The sequence below is a fragment of the Opisthocomus hoazin genome, chromosome 28 (assembly GCF_030867145.1).
Source record: "Opisthocomus hoazin isolate bOpiHoa1 chromosome 28, bOpiHoa1.hap1, whole genome shotgun sequence".
Taxonomy (NCBI): Eukaryota; Metazoa; Chordata; class Aves; order Opisthocomiformes; family Opisthocomidae; genus Opisthocomus; species Opisthocomus hoazin.
This window is the reverse complement of record NC_134441.1, coordinates 4,577,664-4,602,719: the sequence shown is the minus strand read 5'-3', so window position 1 is coordinate 4,602,719 and position 25,056 is coordinate 4,577,664. Positions and strand designations below refer to the sequence as shown.

Sequence of the window (25,056 nt, the reverse complement as noted above, 5' to 3'; positions counted from 1 at the left end):
AGCTGACTGACAAAGTGTAATAAATATTTGACATGTCCTGTAAATATGTGACACTCGGTCAAAATCCATTTGAGTCACGAAGCACCTAGGGGATCATAAAGCTTAATAGCACCATTTCAATTTCACCCATTTGCTTATGATGTTTTATTATTGGTATCTTTCAGCTATAGATTTTTGAGCTCTAAATTCACAATTTAAAGCACAGGGCTTCAAAAAGTATCAAAGGACTGACACCCTTAGATGTGAAAGATAGATTTAATCGCCCAATATTTATAATTTTCCATCCTTTTGGCACAGCTACAACTTGTGCTGAAAGCTTTCCGATGAATCAGTGTCCTCTGGAATGGAAGGAAAAGTTGTAAACTCTGCGGCCTCCTTTGAGCAGCGTGTGAAATACTGAGCAAGGTGTGAACCGAAGGGAGAGCAACCAACCAGAGGGCACCCAGACGAAAGTGAAATGGGGACAACAAACCCAAAGGGAGGGAGACGTCGTTTTGTTGCGTCGTACTAGATGAAAGTTGGGTGAAACCGGTGATTTGTGCAATCAGACAGCTGATGGGTGACCAAAAAAAGCAGCAATAGCTGATTTTGTAATAACTTGTCCTCAGGGAAAGCTTCCTTAGCCCTCATGGTTAAGGCTGATGCAGGCCATGCAGCAGCTCTTTAGAGGACGGGAATGCAGTACCGGCTGTGATTGAGCAGCTGCCTCTCCTGGAGAAAGCTGAAATCAGCTCACAAAGCCGAGGGATGCTGTGGGGAAGCTCTTGCAGGAGCAGCGGGGGGAAAGTGTGGTTGAGAAAATACAAGTAAGGAAGCGGGAGCTGCTTTCACTTTTTTGAGCAGAAAGTTCGTTGATGTTGAAACAATAAATGCACCGCTGGAGCCAGGAACTGAAATACAGATATTGATGTGCTGCTCTGTAGATAAAATAGCTTATGAGGGGAAAAGCGGAGGCTGCAGCGGATTCTAGTGCCATGTAAGTGTTGCTCTGCAACAAAATTCTTCCTTATTTTTGGAGGTCCCTCAAACCGTATGAAAATATTCACTGTAAGTCTGTCTGCCATACGTGAGCTGACAGGTTCCACAGAGTAACAAGAGCACTGTCTTAAATCTTACGCTGACTCCTTTTGGATTGATTTGAATGCTGCTTTTCCCTTTGCCTTCTTCAGTGAAGTCGGTAGTTACGCCTCTAGCTGCTGTAAAACACGGACTGCACTGCCCATGGCAGGCTGTTGATTTTGGGGGGTTTGCAATAAAGTGCAGATAATATTGATAAGGACAGTTTCAAACATGCGTACGGTTTTTATCCGATTTTGAATGTCTAGAGGCCTGTTTCGTCTGAAAATTAGTGTGAGCAGGAATCCCACATGCGGACTTCACCTGGAAGGGTCACAAATCTAACATAGCATTGGTTGGTGGCCTAGAGGGAAACTTTGCTTGCTTGCTTTTAGCAGCGCAGTTATTCTCCTCCTCTGCTGGGTCGATTACTCACACAGTAATAATAAAAATTTCCTTTAGATTAGCAGTGAAAAGAAGTAGGAGGAAAATCTGATATACGAGCTGGTTGCACCACCAGGGCAGTGCTGAAGCTAGCAGAATATTATAGGAACAGAAGCTGGTTCAATGCTGCTTAATTTGAACTCCTAAAGGCTGGGTGTTATTCCGGGCACGTATGTATCCCCGCACAATTAGATATATGTTTGCCCTTGTTCTGGTTGTGAAATAGCCAAGTGAGGTTTAACTTCTTACTGCCACGGCGGCTTATTGCCAATGTAACTAAGCTTGAATTCAAGGAATAGACTTTAACGAAGTTCATGGACCCGATTATTTTTAGTTGACCCTTAGAGGCTTTGTCCCAGTTCAGTTCACAGAGGACGGATGTCCAAGTTACAAAACCTGCCATTATAATTGGCACTAATTGGGCCCCTCGTCACAATCATAACACAGTTTCCAATAATTCAGTGGCCGAGGCGTTTGAACCCCATTCTAGGCAAATGCTCATTAGCCTCCGATAGTATTTGCTCTGAGCATAGAGACTCATTCAGCAGAGGAACTTAGACGAATGGTGAAGCAGTGCAGTGGAAAGCAAGAAGAGGTATTTGCGTAATCACCTCCTTGGAAAGCTACATGATGGTGTCACTGCCTTTAATGCCATTTCTACTAACATTGAGCTTGTGTGTCAGCACGAAGGGACGTTTTCCCGGCAGTATCTCAGCTGTTTTTCCGTTCTGCGTTACGAAGCAGCTCTGAATCTGCATGACCAGGGAAACTGTTGGTGTAGCATGATGACCATTTCTCTTCCATCATCCAGTTTCACGCTCCTCCCGTTTCTCAGAGGCGGGAGAACCAGGTGCCTTCCTCTTGCTGCTTAGCCCTTGGGGCCGTGATGTGTTTCTTAGCAGCAGTTGCGGTCTTGGCTGAGTCTGGAGGTCCCCTTAAGGCTGATGCTACCAGAATGTCTTACACTGATTAGCTAAAGGATAGTCTGTGTAGAGGTTTTCTGTCTATATGTGAAGCTGAATCCCACTTCAAATCTAGCCTTCTTCTATTTTGTACTATTTTACTGTCGCCACTCAAGCAGGTTCTAGCATGCAGAAAAGAAAGCCAACAAGGGTGAAGTTTGGCAATTAGTTTTTAGTCCATGTAGAACGCTGTGTTGTGTGGTGAAATGCTGTCCTGATTCAAAGCAGTGGAATTAGAGCAGTGGATATGAATATGATATTCTTTAACACATTGAAGAAAGGGCTGTTATCTTCTTGTACACAGACTGCAGAGTAAATATTTCTCTCCAAGCTTTAATCTTCTTCCACCTTCTTTCTCAATTTTTTAACTTCTGGTAATCCCTTTGGTTGCTGCTTACTTGATTCCAACAGGTTTTCCATATGTAGGGAAAAAAACAATTTTCCACTGCGGGTCTTTCAGTTGCGAGTCAGGGGCAGATTTATTGGTGTTTTCCAGCAGTATGTTACATATACTTTTATTTATATTTGTGATCAAATACTGGCCAGGTACCTGCTAACTGAAAGGATATTTAAGCAAATAAATGTCACCCTTGCCTAGAAAGAGAAATAGTACTGGAAAGAGATCAGATTTATTCAAATTTGTGGAATATACATAGGGGTTGCTCATGGTTTTTTCTTCTGTTCAGTCTGTAGACTTGATGAAGGGTATGCAAGGTACTCTTTACAAAAATAATTGGTCCATATTTCTAGGGCTTGGCAATTAATAGGTCATGAATCATGTCACAGGTGGTTTTACGTTGCATATTAAGTACTTGCCAGTCATTCATTTAAAAGTGCCAGTAATTTATATGTAAGAATTTGTGATGGGCAGGGAAATATCTGCTAATCTATTTCCAAGTGAAGGAACAGTTTAGAGAATCCCACCCCAAAAGTGATTTAATCTTTAGAGCGTATGTAACTTTCATTAAGCGAAAAGGTAGAAGTACAGGCAGATCTGCAAGCTGTCAGCATAGCTGAGTTTGTGCTTCCGAACGAGATTCCCCGGGGACAGGATGTACGAGGAAGAGAAAAGGCCATCAGGAGTGGCTCCTCTCCATGCAGCCAGTTGGTGTGGGAGGGCAGGAACAATGCAATAATCTGTACAAATTTAGAAAAGGAATGGAGATGAGGCATTAGCTGGAGAAAGAAGTGTGCTCAGATTTTTTAATTATTTTTTATTTATTTATGGAGAGAATAAAATACATCTGTACTATCTAGGGAGGGGAGCAGGTGGATTGGATCAAGGGGAAAAGAGGGCCAAGGGATGAGAAGGGAGATCAAGAGGTAGGGTGAGATTACTGCAGATGTGGAGAAGAGGGGAGGATATTCCCCAGACTGTGTTGGGGAGGAGGAGGAAAGCTGCAGGATGGAAAGGGAGTCCAAGGAGGAAAACCAAGTTGAGTCTCTGGCAGTCCGTTTCCTTCGGAGGAAAAAATCCAAACCCCGTGGTATATTGTGCATGAGAGATGGAGACCAAAACGGGGGAAGGTTTGCAGAGTAATTGGTGGTGAGGAGTGACTGCTCTCAGTAACTTACTGAAAAGTTATTTACTCTAAGGTCCCATGGGGTATCACAGCAAAGGCTGACTAAGAGCTGAGCGAGCCACTATTCAAGGTGGAGCTGTACTTCCAACAGGCTCGAGTAATACAAGCTTTGCTTTAGAAAAGGTCTCCAACTCCAACAGCTGGTTTTCTTTTTCCCCTTAGCTCTTTCCTTAGTCTGTTTTCCTGTTGCTTGCTTTTCTGACTGTGCCTTCTTCCTATCCTATCTTTAAGACTGAGCCCAATTAACTCTGTGATGTGTTTACAAACACAAGATCTCCTAGCCTGCTTCCCAGTCATCCCACAGGGTGTGCGCTCTGTGGTCTGTGTCTGTGCTGACACCATGATGTCTTGCTGCGTGGTGCATTACCATGGAGATTGGGATTGCCATGGCAACTTCCACCTTTTCGAAGGCAGCAGCTAAGACTGAATAAAGGGAGCTCTGCAAAAGTGAAATATCAAAATCTCGGGATGCAATATGTAAACATTAAAAAGAAGCCCAAAATTTTCCTGGTCTGGCATACTCCTCCTTTACTTTGAGAGTAACCAAAGCATTAAATGCTTAAGTATATAGAGTTTTCTTGGTTTAAGTATTAGTAAATAAAAAACCTTTTGAGCAGGCTTGGCATTGATACAGGGCTTAACAAAAAAGGAATCTATTTAGGAACAGCCACTGCAGAACAGCAGTTGCTGTCCACCTTTCTGCTGCCAGTGAAGTTAAAGGCAACCAGTTCAATAGACAGCGTTGCCTCAATTTCCACAACCATAAATTGGGCATGTGAAGCAGACAAAAAGAAAATCATGTTGTTGTGGGAGGGGGCTTTAGGCAATGGGTTGGGAAAGAAATACTAGCAGCAGATTTATAATTGTAGTCCCTTATTGTAGGAGGGATCTAAGAAATGCCTGCTGGGCCATCCTCCCGTCTGTCCTCTCGCTGATGGATGGCAGGTAGCAAATGGCGAGGAATCCTTCGAGGAGATCCAGGCTTGTATGTAGGCAACGTAGTAGTGTGTGACATTCTAGTTATGTGGCTTTGCCCCCTTGCCTTTGGGTGGGGAAAATCCCCATCGCCCTGCAAACACAGACACCACATAGCCCTGCTTCCAAAATTGGAGCATCTCTGGTCTCTGCAAACAGACCGCTTGGATATATCAGGGATTTAATGTATTGCTAAGGAAAGCCAAAATTTAAAAAAGCCTACTTAATGTATGTGCTAGTTGGTTTTAAAACGCCCTGTTATGTATGAGAAAATAACCGAGTAGATCATCAAACTCTTTTCTTTGTTTTATTTAGATTAACTTTCTCCAGAATAGAAAAGCTTTTTTCACTTATTTTCCATATATGTGTGTTGCAAGTTCTGAATGACATTTTAAAATATCAATAAGATACAGGCTTGAGGCAAAATTACTTTTCAGCCACTACTCAGTGTTTGAGACTTTTTTAGTGTTAATCTGTGCTTTTTTTTAAAAAATCCATACAGAGAAAATAGACAACATTGCAAGCCATGTGATCATGAAACTATATGCGGCCATTTTTTGTACCTTTAATTAAAATATCTAAATGTGTTATATATCATTCCTATAAATAGTTCCAGCACTAACCTATGTTTGTGAGAGATGAACGTGTGCTATGAAAGGAGATTTCTTTTGTGTGACAGTAGATATGGATTTTTTTTTTTTGGAAGTGGAGAGAAAAAGGAAAGTGCTCTGTTTTCAGCAAGGAGAGGGCCCTCTCTGAAAGCATTTTAACTGACAGACTAGCAAGCTGAAGCATACCGTACAAAATTGCAGCTGATCACAAATATATAATCATCACTACAGTCGATGCAACAATACATTTAGTAGGGTTGAGTGAATCTCCTGAGACATGAAGAATTGAATCTTGAGGGAGAGATACAACATTGCAAAGGAAAATAATTTCAGTAATGGAAAAGTCAAGGCAACTTGGCCGGCTGGGGTAAATGCTCGCTCTTAACTCTTTAGGCACGTTTGCACTTTGGTAGTGGGACACAGCGGGCAGAAGAGAGATGCCTTGGCTTTGCATTTCATCTGTGTGACGCCAGGCTGGTTTTCCATCTTTGCCCTCCTCACCATTGCTCTTGCTTTTCTTTCTCTCTTCCTCACTGATCCTTGGCTCATATGGTAAAATAACATCTTCCCAGCCCCTTCTGCAGCTGCTTCTGGTCCTGGGTGATAGAAAATGATAAAATTTACTGAAAAGCTTGCTCTTAGGCAGGAGCTCATCCTGAGTGCAGTCTGGATGGTTAAAGAAGTTTGCTGTGTACCGGCACTTGCTGCAGTCATTTCAGTCCAACGTATTCAGGCTACTGTTGACTGATAAAAGCATACACGATTTAGAAAACTTTAGCACTTAATTCTTAGGAACTGTGGTTGCTCAGCAAATGTTATGGTGTGCCCTTTATTCAGCAATCATGAGACAGCGGTAAATTGCCAGAAATGAGTTCAACTGGAAAAATAAAGGCCGAGAAAGGAGGACCCCCCTCCCTAGTCTAGAAATTACTATACACAAACCCACATATTTCATTTCACTGTAAAGATGTATTTCAAACCGATTCAGAAAGATTAAAGTTGGCAACTTTGCAATAAGGTGATTTTTCCATCTTTTAAGTTAATAGCATGATAGATACAACTTTCATCTCTGAGAAGTCAAGCTCTTTTCTCTTTCCCTTTCAAGTGGTATTTTTTTGAAAGGTACAATCAGTTGCTTTTGTTGCAGGCATCTCAACATGTACTTTCTTGTGAGAGTTAAAATCAATGTCTGATATAATCTCGGTTGGAAGTCAGAAATGGAGCTGCTGGTTGCAGCTACTAAGCGAAATTTTGTGAAGATTCACTCTGGCAGCATTCCCCTCCAGATGTCTGAACGTCTGAAGTTTTATCCCTGAATAGACTGTGGAAAGTAAGTTTTAAGGGCCTCGAGTTGCTACTGGAAAGTTTGCACTTCAGTGCCTTATTTTGATGTCATTTCTGACTTCCACGTTTGTGTTTTAAAAATACTGGCGTGATGACTACTGAGACTTCTGCAGACCAGAAGTTGGGGGCCTTCCACATGGGCAGCTGCTTGATTGTGTTTATTTGTACTGGGAGGAGAACACTTGCTAATTTGGAAAGCCAAGATTCAGGACATGATGACTGTGTTCACTTTAAAACAAATAAGTAAATAAGAATCTGGAAAGAAGATTGTTTCAAATGGCGTTGATAGAATATATGAATATTTTAAGATGCTTCTCAGGAGGTCTTCCAGCTGAGTAAACTCCCAAGCTGCTTATTAATGAAGAAGAAATAATTCTGTACTGTCTGCTTGTGGAATGTCCACAGATAGATCATGATTTTAATGGTCAGGTCCTCCAGCTACCCTTCTGCTAGACACTATTCAACATGTAAAATTGCATCTCTCTTGGATTGTAAAAGAGATTTGGATTAAGCCCACGAGGAGAGCTTGGCAGACTTTGGGCTATTTGTTCTACGAGGTGTCGAACTAACAGCAAAATATCACGTCTAACGTTCCACAGCCTCTTCTGCTGTGGAGTTAATGGATGGGCAAAAGGTCAATGTGGTTGCCCGGGAAAAAAATGGAGCTTGCTTACTTAAAGACAGCATGGGCCCCTGTGGGAAGGGCCATCTTCTAAGCGCTGTCACTCAAATCTTTGCTGAGGCTACTTTGAACATAGCTCAATTTTATTAGCTCCCTATTAAAAAAAAAAGAAAAATTCTTAAAATAAAATTCAAAACACCCATCAGAGTATTTTAAGGACACTTGTGAGAGAAAAATTGCAGCTGGTCATATCCTTAATTTTTGCCTACAGCCTGGCCATATGAACTCCAGTGATAAAATTCGCTGGACCACAAAGAACCAACAAAATAAATGGATATTTTACAATATGTAAACAATTGCAGTATGACATTTGGCCTTTCTCTGCCTACTCTGGAAAATTGCCATCTGTAAGCAAACATATTGACTGAATTATTTTCCATAATATAGAAAAAAGGGCTAAAGTACTAGCATTTCAGATAATGGCATCAGCATTATTATGGAGTCATGTTAACTCAAATGGCAGGTGGAGAAGTAAAATTAATCTCCTATGTTAAGCTGTACTGCATAAATAAAGAATTAATTTTTTTTTATATATATTGATTATTTGTGGGTTGCTTCCCAAGAAGATGCTAACATCAGCTTATCTGGATTAATATATGGTATTAGAGGAGGAAACCAACATCAATATTCCAGCACTTTGCAGACCACAACCTGCATGAAGTCATGATTCAGATTCATTGTTACGTACTTTCCATTCAGGAAAGCCCTTGCATCCCTTGGGCAATGGATATTAAACCTGGAATATTTAAATATAAGCCTGTAGGATGTTTAAAGACAATCTGTTTCTGTTGGTGCTAGGGTCTGGCTTGTGCAAAGCAGGGGCAGCTCTGTTGTCCAGCTGCTGGTGCCACGTTTCGTGGCGTACGTTTGGCCGTGGGTCTTGTTTTAGGGTTGCAGTATTGAAGGGGACTGTGTTCGGAACCCACTGAAATGACATCGTCCTCTCCTTGGCGTGTGAACTGGAGCAACTACAATGCTGTTACCATGAATGGCATATTGGAAGGATGCTTTTATAGCTGAGATGTAGAAGTGGGCTTGAAATACTAACACAAGTTTTTAACTGCATGACACCGAAAAAAAATTAGAAACACTTTGCTTTTTCATTTATCTTTTTGATCTGTTTTGTATTTGTACAGCTCCTGGCACAATGCAGCCACAAACTGAAAAGGCGTATGTGTCCAAATGACAATCAAGAAAGGCAATAGTATCAAAATATGACGTAACCCAAATATTCCAATCATGTAAAATCTTTAAAGAGGGTGAACAGTCCCATTTTATTGCAAGAAGACTACTTGAAAGCCTGAAGTTAAGAACAGAAATTTTTTTTGAAGTCTAGACAGTAGCAGAATTAACTCATAAAGATCGAAAGATAAATGTTTTATTATGTTTCAGCCCAGTGCTGATCAGGATGGCTAAGCATTAACTATGATAAGCAGGGCTTTGTATTGAAGTGAAAACCCATCAGGAAGAATAGACTTACAGGATGTTTCCTTAGTTACTCCAAAACAGTCATTTAGATATTGTCTTCGACTTCTTGCCCCATTTCACTTTCAGTGTGCAATTCTTAAAGAAAAGCAAATTGCCATTTTTGGGTGATCAGCAATGAAGCACTGAGTTCTTTAAGATCAGAAAAAACCAAGCTGCTGGAGTGCAGTACTGAGTCGCAGCCTGCTCACTGATGCTTGGTAAATTGTCCAATGGTTCTCAGCTTCCCTTCATCGCTACAGCTGTTGGCTGCAATCTGGTTTTGTGGTTTGATTAAAATAACTTTTTTTTGTAACTTGTCAATTGCCCAGTGTTGGATAACATCGACGAACTCATTCTTTCTTCTAAGCTGAGTCAAGGTATCTATTTAAGAACAAATCACCAGCGTAGCGAGGTAACTGATACAGGAGGAAAGCAAAAGAAAATCTAGGGCTTGAGCAACTTTGCATAGAATATCAGTGGAGAAGCAAACCTGCGGCGGGTTTGCACTGTGTCTGACCCATCTAGCTCACCTCACCTCTTCTGCATGTTGAAGTCTCATCCCACTGAAAGGGAGGACAATTTGCCCTGGTGCTACTTTCACCACACACCAGTTTAGGAATGCCATGTCCTTTAGTAGAATTATTCAAGAATTTTTAAAAGAGCTCAAAAGAGAGACTGAGAGTAAACTGAGGTAAACTATCACGTGATAATTGGTAGAAGAAACTAATGAGCTTTTCATAGGAAACGCAAATAAAGTATGCAAAATTCTTCTCCGAAGACTGGGATGTCATTATTTCGTCTTCGTGGAAAGCAGCAGTCTTTTTGGTGCAGGGTGTCAGATTTAAATAGGCTAGAGAAATGAAAGTTGGCCAAAGCAAGAAATACTGTTCCCATTTTACGGCTGGGGAGTTTTAGCACAGGCAGTTGGAAGAACTTACGCAGTCTCATATAGGAGCAGTCAGAATCTGAATTCAGATTTAGTTCCAATAAGCAGCTTTTATCACAAGATTGTTTTTCTTCCTTTTATAACTTGTAGTTACAGCGTGTGCATAAATAACCAACAGGCCTTTAAAAATGGAATCCCTCTACTTCTCCTATTCCATTTCTAATTCTAATCCTGGTTACATCGGCCAGTTTATTATCTCAAATATTTACTTTCCACTATAAATGGAAATCACTTCTTTCCCTTCTTCATGTTTCATGGTCATAATACCCTCTAGCGTTCCATTATCTCTTGGTACCTATGAGAGATCGGAATCTTATGATGTTGCTCTTTTTGTGATAAATTAAATTGGCTATAATAGGAAACTTAAGTATCTGTAATGGTTTTTTATAAGTGATGGGTAAACTGGACTTTCTGTAGCTGAAATTGATTTCTAAATCGTTTATCATGTTATGTAAATTTGTGTAAGAATGCACAGTGCAACAGCAGGAAAATAACCACCCAGTGTCATTCTGAATGGATTGTATATTTATAGGGACATTGTTCATTAATTTTTGAGAACAGAGTCTGAACTACTGTTTATCAGACACATTCTTCGTTCGATGCTAGTTATATTGCAGTCACTTAACTCCTCTAAAACCTTGCTGGAAAAGGGGAAAGTGTCAGGGAAATTTGGATCAAATGATGCCTTAAGCATCAATGGAGATAAAAAGCTCTTTTAAATTTATGTCACTTATCACAGAGAAAATAGGTTTACCTATAGTATGAATTTGAGGACCCTTCTAAAATATTCCAAGTAAATGGAAAGCTCCTGTTGGAGTTCTGGTGCTTCAATTACAGTTTCAACACTCGTCTTTGTTGCTGTCATGTTTCACCAAAGCAGAAGTATTGATCAAAACACAGAAAGTATTGGCGATTCATCTTCAGTTGCAGTTTTGTACATCTGTTTTGTGTTGAAGTTTTATAACAAACATTTTGACACCCAGCCGTGGAGTTGACTGAATATCTAACAGCTTCTCTGTGTGCTAAATGTCATAAACTTAACGCACATCATAATTCTTTGCTTGCATGTTATTTTGCTGCAAAAATAGTAACGTGGAACGGGTCGTGGTTTGTTTGCCGCTCTTGAGAGCGTGCTGAAACGTGTGATGTACGGCAAAATGACAGGGGACAGAGCAGGTTTTCTGGTGAGAGGCAGAAGTTGCTCGCTGCTTTGCAGGCAGGGTGCTTGGTGTGTGCTGATCACTGTGAATTCTGGTTCTGGCTTGGAATTAAGGCGAAATATTGCTGCAGAAGTTTACATCTTAACCATGGATCTATGCGTTAGTGCTTTCAACCTTGGTTCTCAATTGCATTTATCAGTGCGCTTCTGGTACATAGAAGGCATGACATTACAAATGGAACCAGCCTTCAGAGGATGCTTTCTGCCGAACAGTGGTAGAGATTTAATGGAGTTACTTTACTCTGCCCCATTTTGTGGCTTGAACAGGGCACGTTTGGGGAAAACAGGAGTTCTGGGTGGGCGGTGGAGTGCTGCCCTGAGCACTCCTGCCATGGCTCTGGCTTGTGCTGGCGGCTGGCAGAGGGTGATGGTGTTGCAAGGGCAGTTTAAAAGCCTTTCACTCCTTTGGCAAACCTAAATTAGGAGGAGAGAAGACTCTAGCTTCTCTATTCAGATTTATTATTTTTACTGGTTTTTCCTGTTCTGATTTTCCTATTCTTTTTCCTATTCCAGTTTTTCTGTTCTCTTTTCTCTCATAAATAGCACGTTGGCAAAATTTTCTCTATACATACACACTGCTGTGTGCTGGTGTTTCAGAGGATGGCTTGACACCGTGTGGTGAGGCTCATGCCAGTTCGCTTTACTCCTCCTTGTCCATTCTGAGCCTCTGACCTGTTCCCTGGTGCCCTGACTTCAGGAGAGATGAACTTCATCCTTCTGCAAGAGAGTCTCCCTGTGCCCGAGGAGCAGACCTGTCAAGCACGGTCCTGGTACTAGAGCTTTAGGTGATCTTTTAGGTATTCAGATGGCCAGCGCTGCCCAAGGCAAGTGACAGCCTTAGTACCCGTGAGAGGAACAGCCTCAGATCCATCACTCGGCACAGATCAGCTGTCACGTAGCATCTTGCTGCTGTGGGAAATCCTTAAATCCGTACTATTATTGTGACGGGTTTAGGCTTATCCTACGTGGATAAGAATTTTTACTGTAGGTGCAGAAAAATCTGGGGAGCATGGGAAAAACAAACCCAAAGGAAAAAAGCAGAAGCGCTTGGCAAGGCGAGAAACCTGTGCTTTTTATTTACAGGTCTTCAAATGAAGGGTGTCTTTTGGTGAGCTAATATAGACACCTTTCAACAGCAAAACTTAGTAGTACCAACAAGAGAAGTAATTAGTTCACTGAAAAAAATTAATATCTAAAACTTTAATGCATGCGAAAAGTAATACAGAATATGTAGGATATGGAATGAGCACTAAGTTGAAATGTGATTTTTTTAAAAGCATTTCATTAACTTGATGTTGTATCATTGTTTTATGCTGGGTTCATTAAGTTACATACAAAATAGCTTTTCACTTCAGATAGACTGTGTGCTTAATGAATATTCTAAAATGGTGTTTTATTAATGTGCCGCCTTAATTAGTGGATAAAAAAGGCTCCAAACACCTTTAAATTGTGTTATTTCCAAGGCAGCAGGAGAGAAGCAGAAGGTAACAGTGAATTTCTAATTCCCTTCAGAAAATAAAAATCCAAAGTAATGGCTGCAGCTATTTGTGTCAGACATAAAAATTGATATAACATGTGGTAAACCTCCTATTGGGTATTATTACACATGATTGATTTCTCTCTCCCCCTACAGTTTAGATGGCGCAGTGCTTACTGTACAAACAACTCAGGAAAAGTCAACATGTTTTACAAGTAAATAATTTACAGCCACTCTGCGGAATACAGAATAATATTTTACATTAAGTGACATTAATTAGGGTAGAAATATTCAAATGGTGAAGAACTGGGAGATGACTGTTGCAAAGAAAATTTTTTTACTTGCAGTCTGAATGTAAATCAGAAGCTCGGAGAGTCACGAACACATTGCTCTTGAGGGAGAAATAATTCCCATTAAGTACCCAGCTCTAAAATTATTGCAAGATTTTGGGAATGGGAGCCAAATTCAAGTCAGTGACAGTCTAAACCATTGCTGTCACTGAAGGTTTTAGACACATTTTAGGTCTGTTTTAATTAGAGGTGAGATATATCTCCATAGTCTTGGGTCTTAATCCCATAAACATTAAAGCACAGAGTTATCCTCAGCCCCAGCAGCAAACCAAGGGACTTAGCAGGATTAGTTTCATAGACCTGGATTTTTAAGGCCAGCACAAACTAGTGTGGTTTAATCTTGCTTGTAAAATGTGCGCTAGAATTGCACTCAGTAATTTCTGAATTGATCCTGATGGTAACTCCTGATTATGCTTTTTCAGAAAGACTTAATGATGGATTATCTACCTCTTCCCACCCACCACTGAGAAGCTGTGCTGGTATGGTGCTAGCAGAGCCGTCTCAGTGTGTCCATCGTGGGTTTGTCTAAGTTCACCTGCCTGCTTTCTGCCACTCTAACATCAAAATGCTTTTTGAATTGCACAAAAATCTTAACTGGAAATAGAGATGTGCTTTGTTACTATTTTGTAAATTGCAGAGGTTTAGGGTTTTTTACAGTTTAAGCCTTGCTGCAGAACGAAGAATTTCCTCTGCTAAGCAATGTCCGTGCATGTGCAGTAAAACCAAAGCCCAGACGTGTGGGCTGAGTCCTCCACACACTGCAGGCAGTGCAGTTCTGTCCACTATAGAGGGCACATAGGCTCGTGTAGAAGAGGCTTTGGCCACATGTCTCATATGCATTCTGGCCTACATAGAGCACCAAATGAGCACGCCATTTGTCTACTAGGCTGTGTTAAAAATCAGATATTTAATAAATGTTTTTCTCCTTTGATTTGAAATCAGCTTGATACGATTGTTCTGCTTTACCAGCATGGATCTGCCGAGAGCTATTTACTGCAATTGGCTGTGTGCAAGGAACTCTGAGAAATAAAAATCTGGAATAAAAGGAGGTGAGAGAGGGAAGTGAAGCTTGTTGGGTGGCCCTTCTTGCACCAAATGTTGCTGCACCTCCGTAAAAAAAAAATTCAACCTCTCTCCTGGGGAGAGCGTGTCGCTGAGCTGTGGTGTCTCTGCTCGTGCGGTGTTTCGGCTCTAGAAACCTTCGCTGGTTTAAGCCACCTCCTGCAGTCTTAACTGGCTGAAAGGGAGTGGGAGACAGGATTGTACCTGCAGAGGTATAGTAGAACCCCATATAAAAAGGGTCTATGTATATGTAAAGGTTAAAACAATAAAGAGCAATGATTGTCAAAAGCAATTAGCAACAAAATTAATGAGGAGGGAACAAAAGAGTTCTGGACGCTGATTTATGGAGGGAAGAAAGAAGCCATTTGAGATACGAAGCCTGAGTTAGCTCCTCAGTTTCCCAGTGCGTACCAGAAAAAGCACCCGCCCGGTGCTGGAGTTGGTGGTAGAAAGGCCTGGACACCAGTTTCATGGGCAAAGTGATCTTGTTTGGTAGCATCCCAATAAATGTTTTCTAAGAAGTTAATAGCGTGTGTACACAAGATGTACTCAAAAATTTGCCAAATTTAATTTTTACAAACTTCGAAATTCAGTATTCGGAGCAGGAAAAAAAAGAATATGTACTTTGCCTTTTTTATGTGGAGATTTGTTTTATTTTGGAGTTAACTAAATCTAATCAAGCAGTATTATACTCTAAATCATCACTTACAAAAAATGGGGAAAAAAGAGCTCTTTCAAGATTTTTTTTCACCCCCACTTTCACCAACTTGTTAGTAGTTAGAACAAATACACACAATTACCTCTAATAAAACAAATGTGCCTTTGATGTAGAACAGAAGACTTCTTTCTCTTGGAATTGGGTGCATATTGAAGACATATAATTTCCTTACAAGCTTTGTGACTAATCTGGATGATTTACTTTGGGATTTCCTAGCTCTCTAAACTTCATTCAGAAACAGATTTCACATATTAGACATAAATTAAGCTGTGATATCTTAAAAATAAACACAAACTAAAAAAAACCTAATATGGTTGCTGCTAATTGCAGTTAAGTAGCCTCCTACATTTGTACTTAATAATTGGGAACTGCTGATGTTTGTACATTGTGGTATTTGAAATGGAATGTTCGTGCTCCCTGTAGAAGTAATTTATATTATGATTGTGTCAAATATCTGCTAAAACTGGCAGGATAATTAAGGAACTGTTCTGTTGCTTGACGTGCTGTAGAAGCCTCTCTGCTCTGCATTGGGCTGGCAGAGCTGCAGAACGCTGTGACAGGCGGCTGGCTGCTGCGCCGACGGGAGGAAGGGCAGCTGTGGAGGGGAGGGAGATGCTTTGGGATGATGGAAATGGTGGAAAGTTGGTTGAGGCCCCTGTGTGCCAGTTCTCCAGATTCTCTGTGGTGCCTGATTTATTAAGGTCAGTGGCGAGGTGTTGAATAAGACAGAAAGGTGGAAATCTAAACCTTTAACTTGGACGTTTTAAACATGCCTTTTGGAAATATTGTAGTTTGTATATCTGAGAATTTGCTATGTACGAGGTAATCAGACTTCAGTGCTTTAAAGTTTGCAGATGGTACCTGGTCTTTAATCAGCTGTTCCATCGTTACATCCATAAAAATATTTATATTATATAGAGAGTATTTGTTACCTAATATAGCCAGTTCTCTTTTTGCAGTGCTGGCATAAACTTAAACCATGCTTACTGATGCAATTTCAGCCCTGCTAAGAATTTGCTACCTGCTTCTCTGCCGAAGAAAATTGTATAAAAGCAGTAGGTTAATGTTAATTAGTGGTCAATGGGAAAGAAAAATGGAAATAACTTTTTAAATAATTGATGGAAAGAAAAGTTGAGGGGCCCTAAGCTTTGTACAGTTACACTGATTAGTGAAACGCCATTGCAGTATAATATCAGATCAGAATAAAAATGATGTATACCCTTTTCATGGTTATAAATAATTTCACAAGGTTCAAGGCGGTGAAGAATATTATGAAAAAAACATTCTGTAATCTCCTGAAGTGTGAAAATCAATCACTCGTAAGCATTTGACAGCATGGACTCCATACTTCCAGCTAGAAAATTTGCCCAGCAGCGGAACTTTTATTAATTTTCAGTTCACCGTTTGTATTTTGCTGATGCTCATGCATTTTTCTAGTGGGTTTATTTGAAATTTTCATTGACAAAACCAAAATCAGACTGATTATGGTGACTCTTTTAGAGGCAGTGAAGAGCCCTTTATGTGTGTCTGGTTTTGGTCCAGCGTAAATACCTTTGTGGATGTATTCCTTCCTCTGCCTTCTAGCCCTTGCTGTTGAGCTGGCTGTGGATCATCTGCTCCTCTCTGCACAGCATCTGATTGAAGAGCCGCAGAAGATGAGCACTTCAGATAGCACCTGGCATTGTGCAGAGGAAAATAAGTCTTGCCAATTAACTGTAAAAGCACTCTTGCTAATTCTCTTTTAACTATCCATTCCAGTTTATTATCCACTAACAAAAAAAGATGAACTGTACAGAATCTTGTTTATAAAACAGTATCATTTAACAGGAAATTAAACTCCATGGTTCTCAGTGTGCCCGTACAGCTCAGCACTCTTTAGCTGAGTTGTTTAAGCATCTCTGTGCAGTCCCACGCTTCAGTTCGGTGCTTCTCCTCCCAGCACCTTCAATACACTTGGCCCTGTAGAAAAGTGTAAACTTTTCCTTTCTGATCTTGGCTTCTCTTTGTTTCACTTAGCCTGCCAGCCTTTGGGAGCAGTCGGTTTTTCTTTAGACATCGCCTTGAATTTTCATCAGCCTTTGCCAGCTGCGGAGGAGGATGTTGGCATTTACAGTGTGGACCCGGTAGAGCCCGGTGCTCCCTGCTCAGGGCGAGGTGCGATCCGTTTGCCAGTTCACGGCAGACTGTGCAGTACTACCACAGTGCGCATGGATGACGATCACCGAAGTCAACATACCTTAGTAAAATCAATAATCATAATACAGCCTTTTTTTTTAATCCATCCTGTTCTTTCAGGGCAAAAATTATGCTTAAAATGTTGCTGACTTTGTTTGGATAGGTTAAATCTGTTCCTTTTTTGATCTCTCCTTTTGGGTGGTTTTTAGCTGTATCCATTCGTGTTATTTTGTCTGTTTGCTACCTTTTGATCCTCAAGTTTCATGAGCTGCGTGAACTCCAGAGGACAGTTGTCGGTGCATTCTTCCATCCTCTGGATCTTACATGTAATAAAGATGAAAACGCTGTAAGTCTGACTATGCACAGTGCTAAAAGAAGGGTTGGTTTTATGATTTAGGCATTAAATTGGCATTTGATTTCTGAAAGGAAAGCAGAGCTCCCCTACAGGGTTTCTGTGTGATATCAACAAGACAACTAGACTGAGATTTTAGAAGAACTTAAAAGCCTCAGCTGTGAAAATTGCACTGATCTGTCTCTCTGGGTTTCCTAAATGCTTATATTCTTGAAAGAAAAAAAAGCACCTAGCCTTAATTTCTTGGTGTCTCAGACAGTTTTCTGCCCACTGTTCCTGAATCATACACATGCAAAAATACCCTTCTTATACCTATGTATGTGTTCATGGATCCACTGCGTAAGCAAAAATTGTAAGTATTTTTTAAGTTTATAAGCATCTCTTCTGCTAGATGTCAAAGCTGTCCTGTGATGATGAAAAGCCATTGCACCTCTATGTCAAATATATATGAATTTGTGTTTAGAACTTTATATTTTCCAAAGCTTTCTTGAATTAACGCTTTTGGGGTACTATCTTATTTTATGGAAAAGAAAACCATAGCTGAACTTGAGGGACTTAAAGAAGTAACATCAGCAATTAGGTGGTTGATTTTTTAAATTAGTACCAATTTGGGGGGGGGGGAAATGTGTGATTAAAGAGCCCCAGAGGTCACTGTGACCTTTTGAAAAGTGCTGGTCACGTATGCACCCAAGTGTTGCTCAAAGTGTTGCAGTACTGCTTGGAGTAACGTACCGCAGAGAGAAAAACAGGTTCTGTATATTCATAACACAGTAAATATTTTTCAAATGCTTTTGGCTGCTGACCCCATATAGAGAGTTGAAGACTGTACGTGGGAGTGGGTATCATCTGCAGATACTTCTAGAAGCAAACCATCCTACCTTAATTTGGAATTCACTGGTTTAGTGTTAGTAGTACAAAATGCAAAGCCCAAGTGTTCCTTCTGTTTGTTTAGCACCTGAGTGTTTGGAGTGATGCCTGTAGGAGGCTTTGAGCAGTGCATATTGATAGATGAATCTTTTCTGTGCTTCCACCTTCTCTGCTTCAGGCTCTACTTGTCAGTCGTTTTACGGTACCATTAAAGAGGAGAAGCAGTGAGATGAGATACCCAGTTCATTGGTTTTGGGAAGAAGCCAACCACTAAGTGGTGTTGATCTAAATATGGTCTTATTCCAAACATTAAATCTCACATGTGAATCTTCAGTATTTTTAATTTTTACGTTTGTTGCCCTTCCTCCTCCTGCATCTTTGGAGAGGGAAAAAGAGATGGATGCATTTCTATAAAACATTTTTACAGAACAGAAGTTTGGTCCCTACCATACAATGCTGCATTCTGTATTTTTTCAGTTGGTGCCCCACGAAAGTAGATGGCATAGAAGTATTGAAATATGATTTTAAAATTTCGTTGTTTCAAATTCGTGTGTTTGACCTGAGGTCTTGTGTTTTCCCAGAGCTCTGAAAGGAAAGATAAATAAAACAAGCTTTTGAGGAGATCTGTCTCTATAGAAAACAAGCAATGAAAAAGTACTGTGTAGAAATGCAAAAAAACCCACCCTCAATCTACTTTGCATTCAATGTAGCTAGGAGAAAGTACGTTCTCATACCTATTTTATTAGTGGAATTTGCAGAATGACAGCAATTACAAATTGGAATGCTCTCAGCATTTTGCATAGTTCTGATTTGCAAGAATGTAAGCCTAGAATAACTTAAGATTTTTAACACTGTAATTAGGTTCAGAAATTGGGCCTGGGATGCTAATGTGTCCAGGTTTCAAACCACAAGTCTTCCAGTTAAGGAAACTGAGTAGCTGAGGAAAATTAGAAAAAAACTGCCCAAGTGTTACTCAGAGATGCTCAGCCTTATCTAGCTAAAACCGGGCGGCTTTGAGATCCTGAGTGCTATTTTTTAACGAGTGTTTTGGTTTGTGTTCTGAAAGGTGGTAAGTAGACATTCTTCATGGTACGATGGACCTCTGTAGAGAGCATCTCTCTTTCCCCAGCATAGAAAGAGAGAGGTTTAACATCTGTGAGAATTAGCCACTTAACAAATAAACGAGACAAGGGGGCATTTAGGTGTACTCCAAAGTCCCAGTCAGACCGAATCTAGGGTAGAAGGGGTATATGTTTTTTAACCCTGCTTGTTGGCTAGGGATGTGACAGTGGGGAGTCTCTTGCAGGCTCTGTGACCTCAAATGAGGGACTTTTTTAAAGCAGTCTGAACAGTGTCCTTAGCAGAATGTCCAGACAAATTTTTATCTTTATAAATGACCTGTCTGCATTTAACTGGCACTGCAGTGGGTGGAGGTTGTTCACACAGGCCCAACAGCGTGAAAACTGCCAGCTCCAAACAAATTTTGGACTCAGAAAGCTAGGTTGCTGGTTTTTGCAGAGTTAGGACCTGATCTAAACTTTAATGTTTTGAAATTCCCCAGACTTTAAGAAAAACTGGTTGCAGGTCTCAATTTCACAGCCACACCAAGCCAAAACCCAACATCCAAGGTGCCCCAGTTTCACAGAAGTTGGATTCTCATCTGAGGGTAGGAACTCATACCTCTGAATTTCAGGTCCCAGAGACACAACAGGGCTTTTGCTATTAATGTGGCTGTGAGAAGTGTCCTGTAATCACCCGGGGATGCAATCTAACCAGCAGTCTTCAACCCACAGGACAGATTGTAGCGATATGTTTTGTTGTCTTTTTTCTGTCTTTATCCCTTACCTAGGTTTGTAATCTTCTCTTTAGGTCCTGTCTGTGCTATAAAAAGGACCTTCTGTGTTACTGTTCCGCTTCAACACCTGCTTCATACAGGTTACACGTAGACTCTCTTCCTACTCATTTCGTTTTAAGTCTAAGGTCTACTGGGAATACGGTTTCTTGCTGAGATATGCCACATAATATATTAGTCAACAAGTGTGTGTGAAGCACACACCATGGCTTAGCTGTTAGGGTACCCGAGGGAGCAGCCTTGCCACACAGCCACTCTACAATTGATGGGTTGGAGCTATATGTATTACAATAAACAGATTATTCCTATTAAATTAGCTTGAGCATCTCTGGGAAAATTCATCACACTCCAACATTCAGCCTGTCTTTGGAAGCATAAGAGGAATGGGGAATGTCAAAGGCAATTTATTTATCTGTAATATGTTTCCGAAGGTTGTGTCTTGGGTTCTTTATATCCACAGTGTTTGGCTGCACAAAGTAATATAATGGCGCGGCTGCTGCACGCTGTCAGGGAGAAAGTCTGTAGTTATAGTACACCGTGGAGAGCAGGAGAGACCAGCTGCTGTCTTTGCTCTTTATAGAGCTGTTTGGGAGGCTCTGCCTAGTGGAAGGTGAAACGTGCGATTCAACGTTCAGTGTCAGAGTTTACTGACAGCGGAAAGTTTTGATTTATTCTGAAAGGATAAAGATACGAATGTGTTGCTAAATCAGTCTGTGGGCAGCCTGATTGCTGTACAGGGACAGTAAGGTATGGGCTGGTACTGGGGTCTTTAATAAGGTTTCAGATCTCTGTGCTATCGCTGTCTGCGCTACCCTGGGGAAACGATTTAGGCTTGGTGTACATGACAAAGTCTTTGCCTGAACGTTTTGTAAAGTCTTTGTAGAATGCAGAACATGTCTGAGTGCTTCTATCTCCTTCCAGTGTCCTTTTCACCTTGTTATATAGCATCTCCCATCTAGGAGACTTCTTTTTCTACTTGTGAATACAGAGATAGTGTTTTATTATGGAAAAATATTAACTTTTTGGCCAAAAGCAGGTGCATCTCATACCTTTAGATCTTTCCCTTTACATCCTATCCAAGCTTTCGTCTTTTGACAACACCTCCTGGAAGGAATCAAGGCAGCATTCTATAGCACGGAGAAAAGCAGGGGTGAGAATGTCAGATTTTTCTCCTCTTGCCAGCATGAAAATCTGTTCCTCGGCTTTTTATTTCCTTGCCCCCACTAATGACCTTTCTTTCACTTCTGGCTTCAATATCTTGGCAGCTTGTTAGAATCAGGAGAGTCTTTGCATGATCAGAGTGATAATTTTCAAATCACTTTGTGGCTGAAAGTAAGTTTAGGAGCATTATTTATTCAGATTACAAGCATGAAGGACCACATGGGAAATATGGAGGAGTGCCTTCTGTAAATGACAGCTCAGGGAGAATTTTCAATTGCCTGAGACAGCTGTATCCCAAAATGTAATCTAATTACTGTAGTGTAGTGAAAAATGTCACCCTGAATAAAATCGATACCATCATGTATGTTCATGGTAAATTTTGACTTACATATGGCTGTGTTTGGGATAACCTTTAAATTCTAAATCCAACTTTGTGCTGATGTAATGCTTTTGTAATTAGAGGAATTTGAATGTGTGGAACTTCTTCCTTGCTCTGAGCAGATCAGCTCTGCTCGCAGCTGCACAAAGTTCAGAATAGCCCATTCCTGGAACATATGCTGCCTTCCTAGCACATAGAACAAAACGTACATAAACCTTTGGTTTGTTTCCTTTTTCAAAACCCATCTTTCAAAATGTTTTCCACTTGTGTTTCAGAAATGTAAAAAGAGAGAGAAATTACTCACAGAGCGCTGGAGAGCCGCCCCCGTATGCTTTTTCTGTTATGTTGCACATGAACAATTGTATGATGACTTGAAAAGTTGAGTTTCTGGAAGGCCTTCCTTTTAAGCTGCTAGTGTATGCCAACGAATCTGAATATTAAATCAGATGGAAACCAGCAGCTTGAAAACATGCAATCTGCTCTGTGCTGAAATGCACATCTGTCTGATGCGTGCTGCAGATCTTTGGCTCCCACTAAGGCTGTTGGAGATAACAAAAGAGCATGTTTTGAAAGCTCTGAATGTTTTTTGTTTCAGCTTTTTCTTTTTTTATGTGTAAAATGCTGAATTGACTGTACTGGAGCCAGCAGCTTCTTGATTTTTCCACAAAAACAGATTTAACAGAATATAGAAATGCTGGCTTTCAACCCTGTTGAACCAACATGCTCCCAGCGTCTTGGTGCTGGCAGCGCCTTTCGTCCTGGAACGTTGTCTCAGATAAAGACAGTGGAGAGAAATACAAATATCATGGACTTTCTGTATCTGCTTATTTCCCAGTGAATTCAGGGGAGTCAAGGGCACGCTCAGCACCTCAAGGACTGGTCGTGAAGAGAGCAATCAAGCAGGCATTGTGCGCGTCGGTTAGCGAAGAACTTGGGAGCTGATTTCTGCCAACAACAGGTAAAAGCTGCTAGGGTCTGCTGCTTGCCTGGGAGAATCCACATCCAGCTATTTGGTGATAAACAGTTTAAGAATAACACTTGTGTGCAGCAAGGTGGGGCAGACCTGCATTTCAAACTGCTGAGGAAGCCTGTAGGCCAGCCCTGTATTTTTAATCAAAGCAGGCCTGGAAAATGGAATTGGTGCAGATGTGTGTGCTTAGACTGTATCCAGTGCTGAAGATTCTCTAGGGCTAGCTGCTGCACAGCAAAAGCTCCAAAGGCTGTTGGATGGCTGTCTTGCATAACTCTTATTTTTCACATGCAAGTGTAGTAGGAGAAGAAAACTCAAATGTCTTGGGTTTTGATTTTTTTTTTTTTAATAGTATCTGGATTTCTACAAAGTTTAGACAGACCTATATCATGTAGGGAGGTTAGATGACATTGCTGAGTCAAGGCTTCCTATGTTTATAATTTCTGCTGTATAATGGCACGTTTATGTGTATTGCAAATTGCTAACAAGTGGAGGTGTGCTTTTGTAGAGATGAATGAATAACAAAGACCGAGGGCTCAAGCAAAGCTGAGTCCCATGGAGTGGCAGTCCGGAGACCTTCTTCTGTTTTTTTTCAACCTCTGTGAATTAATTTTATTAGAGACAAACACTGGAAATATATACATGAGGGGGAACATGGAAGCTGTCTAATCATTTTCAGCCCAGCCCATAAAATCTAAGGGGGTTTGCCCAGCTACTTGTTTTGCTGTTGGACTTGATCCTCCCAGGTATTGAGCAAGGCAGAGAAGGAATGGAAGCAGCTCAAAGTTTCCAAGAACAAGACCCTTAAGACTTGCTTCTGCTCCCTCTCGTGTCAATAGCAGAGCTTGCCTTGTTTTGGAGGCCAGCCATAGCTAAAGCCAAAAGCGAATGGGTGCACATCTCTGGCAGCGTCACTCCACAGATTGCATGAACTTCCAGAGCTGTGAACTTCCAGAGCTGTGCTGCAGCAGATCGCTGTGGGGGGAAGGAAGAAGGTGCGAATGGAGTTGCTGACTCCCAAGACCTGAGCTAAAAGTCCCTTTGGCTGTGGAAGGTTTATCTGCTAAAATGCCATGCAGCCCTGATGCCAGCGGGTGATATTTCAGTATTTCCGTGCTGAGGGACAGCACTGCTCCTGGTACCAGGACGAGCTTCCAAAGCCTGTTGCCATTCTTGCCTTCAAGTTGCAGTTTCAGTCTCATTTGTGGCCTGCAAATCATAGGCGTCAAGATTTTATCTCCAGTATAGTTTGGCCAAAGCCTGAAAGTTGGTTTTGATCTTACTTTCTGTTTTTAAAAAACATATAGTAGAAAAATGTTGCCTTTCTTGGTGAAGAGTGGTTACAGGCAATGCGGATGATGCATCATGCGCTTCCTACATAGTCAGCTGTCACCTGCTCAGTGTTAAATCCTGTCTCCACTGTGGTCTCAGTGCATCACTCCAAGTTCAGAAATTCTGACAGAAAGCAGTAAGGTGATGTCTGTGTAGAGCTGTACATGGAATAGATATTAACCCATGTGATTTTTAAAATATATGTATGCTTAGGTGCATATGAAGGCATATTTTGTAGATGTGTACACACACACACACTTCCTCTCTTTTGAAGCCATGCTCCTGGTAAGAAATGCAAGAGATGTTACTGGTGATTCTCTGGGCAATGTTCTGCTCCTCCTCTTGTTACAGATGCATACATGTTCTTTATGAATGGGTATATGGAAAATGAACAGTATATTTCTTATTTGCAAAACCTCAAAGGCTCAGCCATAAATTTTCTTGTTTGAGCAAACCAAATATACTCCGTTACATGCACACAGCTGTAACTGCACAGTTTTATTTGCCATTGCTAATGGCCAGCAAGGATATTTAACAGATACAGGCATTTTATTTCTGCTTTATTACTCAGGCTTCCCTGAATACTAAAAATCCCTTTATTTATGTTGCAGAAAATGTGTTTGAGGACTTCTCCAACGGCTCTTCTGTAGATGTCAAGCCTCAGACTACACTAACGCTGTATCAAAGAGGTATACATTAAGCATTACTTCATGTTTCCAAAGCCTGCATGCGTATATTCTGGTGATGAAGTTAAGCCATATTAAATGCTAAGTTTACTTGAGGGAAGTACTGCTGTTTGGCTAATGACCGGTGCAGTTGCTCCTGTGCAAGCCGCTTGGCCGGGTAACTGTCTCAAGCTGTCTTGTTTCTGATGATATATGTACAACACAAGGTAGTTGATATGGAGTGGTCTGTGGGTTGGGCGAGAGCTCAGCGTAACATACCTGTTCTTACCACCAGTGAAACCAGTGACAGTCTTTCTGTTGTCTCCAATAAGCTTGGGAGCATGTCCTCTGCAAGAAAGGCAGAAAACAATACTGGCGATAGATGACAGGACACAGTCATAAACCAT

The 25,056-nt window shown here is 41.0% G+C and overlaps 1 protein-coding gene across 1 annotated transcript in view; it reads left to right on the top strand.

The window, feature by feature from the left end:
* The window catches only part of LRRTM4 (leucine rich repeat transmembrane neuronal 4), a 679,501-nt gene that overhangs the window by 94,574 nt on the left and 559,871 nt on the right, over nucleotides 1–25,056 (top strand). The window contains exons 2-3 of the mRNA XM_075444811.1: nucleotides 22,518–22,640; nucleotides 24,596–24,673. The gene's annotated coding sequence lies outside the window, so the exon portion shown is untranslated. The remainder of the gene's footprint in view (nucleotides 1–22,517; nucleotides 22,641–24,595; nucleotides 24,674–25,056) is intronic.